Source organism: Limulus polyphemus, unplaced genomic scaffold (genome assembly GCF_000517525.1).
Source record: "Limulus polyphemus unplaced genomic scaffold, Limulus_polyphemus-2.1.2 Scaffold860, whole genome shotgun sequence".
Taxonomy (NCBI): Eukaryota; Metazoa; Arthropoda; class Merostomata; order Xiphosura; family Limulidae; genus Limulus; species Limulus polyphemus.
Window position 1 is genome coordinate 114,804 of NW_013666470.1, and position 3,380 is coordinate 118,183.

General features: G+C 38.5%; 1 pseudogene; it reads right to left on the reverse strand.

The window, feature by feature from the left end:
* Nucleotides 1-1,576: 1,576 nt before the first annotated feature.
* The window catches only part of LOC106460910, a 3,606-nt pseudogene continuing 1,802 nt past the window's right edge, over nt 1,577-3,380 (reverse strand).

Genomic DNA, 3,380 nt, shown 5'->3' on the forward strand with positions numbered 1-3,380 from the left:
GCCAGGTGGATAAGACGCTCTACTAGCAATCTGAGGGTGGCGGGTTCGAATCCCCGTCCCACCAAACATGCTCGCCCTTTCAGCCATGGGGGTCAATCCCACTATTCGTTGGTAAAAAGAGTAGCCCAAGAGTTGGCGGAGGGTGGTGATGACTAGCTGCCTTTCCTCTAGTCTTACACTGTGCTAAATTTAAGACGGCTAGCGCAGATAGCCCACGTATAGCTTTGCGCGAAATTCAAAAACAAACAATAAAGCTACATAAGGGTTATCTGGGCTAGCCGTCCCTTATTTTGAAGTAAAGACTAGATAAAAATTCAGCCAGTCAGCATCAAACACGTCTTGGACTACTCTTGTCAGACCGAACAGGGATATTTGATAGCCACTGTTGTAACACCCCCACGCCCCAAAAGTGAGGATCGCGATTTTTTTATGATAACGGAACGCCAACCCCGGAATCTTAGCTCCACATTCCGGTAAGCTAACCATTGGGACATTTTCGGCCCATCATAAGGAACGTTTCTAACAAAATCACTTATGCATTTCATAAGGAGAAGATACAATACAAATATTCCTACGTATTTCATGTTATTTTGTGGATGATTTATTATATTCTTCTCAACGCTGTTTAATCCTATTCTAAATAGATGTTAGAAATACTTTCAATATTGTACACGATGAAACTGTTTAGCACTTACATATTACACAATGAGAAGAATTCTAGAAATGTCGAAGTACAAATTTCATCTTGTTTCAATTGATATTTACTGTCATTACAGTTTTACTCTGTATGTTATTTTAATTGCTAAATAAATCTGTATGTGCAATTTTATAAGCTAGTGATTATTCATTTAGTATAACACCTTAATAAAAAAAGTTTAGTTTGATTAAATGTATGACAAAGAGTTAGTTTTACTTTGATCAAAATAATTTTAATAAATTCGACATGTTGTATATGTACATATTTGTTTGTTTTTCATACAAAAAATTGCCAAAAAAATCTAAATACTGTCAATTAAATATTCCTAAATAACTGCATAGAAACTTTTGCTGAAACAGATGGTATACAAATACAATACGTACAGTAATGAAGTCACACGAATAGTCGTAACATGTAAAAATACGCTCCGTGATTTTGCATAAATATCAAGTATGTTATTTTATCTATATATATTACTTTGCTTATGAACAACTCAAATGGCGAACAATAAACGTTAACTCAAATTAGCAAATAAACTGTGGACATTTGTGAAATAGAGTGAGTGAATTATTTTCGAATATTCATCATAGGAACTGGATATCCAGAATTGCATAAAATGTTTAAGTGTACTTTAGACCAGTGTTTCTCAAACTTTCTGAAACGGTGGAACGGCCACGAATCTTTTGATCACCCCATGGACCGGTGATGAAAACCAAATATATCGTTCACGTTTTTGATAAGAAATGCATAATTATTCTATTATATGATTTTTTAAAAAATATATACGTACATACATCATTATGAAAGGATTGCTTTAATAAATGTAGAATTTACGTCAATATAACAATCATTAGATTGTCGTCAGCGTGAAAAGAGAGTTTATTTTTTATTTGTCAATTTATCAAGTCTTGGCTCGATGGAAGACAGTGCAACACGCAATGGGGCTCGAATGTCCAAATGATTTCTGTGCTTAGTCTTTATGACACTCATTGTTGAGAAAGCAGTCTCACACAGATATGTTGATGGAAATTGGAGAAATATTTTGATAGCGATTCCAGCCAGTTCAGGATACTCCGCTCTAGCTTTGATCCAAAAGCACGCCAAGGATTCTGCAGATTCGAAAAGGATTTTCATGCTACCGTCAGCAGCAAGCTCCAGCAACTAATCCTCCAATGCAACCAACAATCAGTGTTCCGATGTTAAAAAGGGTTTCTGATCCATCCATTACGTTTTCGAGGGTCTTTCTCTGACGGAAAGTACATCTCAAAGCGCTCCAGTAGAGCCGTCAAATGCTCACTGATCTTGGCTCTCAATACAGACATCTCAAGTCCCGAGTCTGTTTCAGTTATTGTTGCTGACAGTTTGTGAAATATATCAAAGCAATCTTTCGACACGCGAGATTTCCATACATCCAGCTTGCGTTTCATTCCATCAATCTTGTCTGCTATTGTGAAGCACGAAGCCATTTTTACCTGCATGGAGACGTTGAAGGTATTCAAGATGTCAAAAATATCCGCCATGTACGCCAGCTTTGCAACCCATTCAGAATTTCAGAATAGTTCTGACCAATGTGGTTTCTTGAACTGGAGGAAGTGGGCGAGCTCATGTCGTAGTTCAAATACTCGAGAGAGAACTTTGCCTCTGGACAACCAGCGTATATCAGCATGCAGTATGAGTTGTGTGTGCTCAGCACCCGCATCTTCACATAATGCTGCAAATAACCTTGAATTCAGTGCGTTGGCCTTCACATGATTTACAATTTTCACAACCTCACTCAGAAGTGAGTTTAATTCGGGTGACATTTTCTTAATGGCTACATTTTCTCCGTGAATTATACAGTGTGTTGATTTACAATCCGGGGCCACTGCTTTAATCTGCTATCACGCCGGAATGATGTCCTGTCATCGCCGCAGCTCCATCTGTACAGACGCCGACACAATTTTGGAAATTCAAATCGAATTTTCGAACTATGTGGTCGCTCAAACTCTTGAACAATTCTGTACTAGTTGTGCTAGTTGGTAACGAATCAGAAAAAAGTACTCCTCCTTCAAATCTCCTTTGTATTCGCAACGCACAAAAACCATAAGAATCGCCTTATTTGCAATATCAGTACTTTCATCGAGCTGTAACGAATAATACTTTGACGATTTAACTTGTGTTATGAGTTGATCTTCCATATCTTCTGCCAAATCGTGGATGCGACGTGCAATAGTGTCGTTTGACATTGGAACTTGGGGTACTTTCTGTGCCACTGCCTCGCCCAGCATTTCTTGATATACGTCTTTAATACAGCCTATCACGAGTGTCTCCCCAACAGTACACGGCTTCTTTGCCTTGGCAATACGAAGAGCAACCTTATATGAAGCGCGCAGCACACAAGCAGTTACGCGTGTCAAATTGAGCAGTTGTTTCTGGGATGATTTCAAATTATCATACTTCCTTTCAAAGAACTCTTGCGGTTATGAAACTAATTCGCCATGTTTGGCATTTTGATGACTCTTCAATTTCGAGGGTTTCATGGCGTCATTGCTCAAGATTCCACCACAAATCACACACTGGTTTTTCCACTCCATTTTCATCCATGGCACAAAATCCAAACTGAATGTATGAGCAGTCATATTTTCGAGTGTAGCTAATTCGATTCCTCCTTTTCGATGGTGGTCCAATTTCACCCGAATCCACC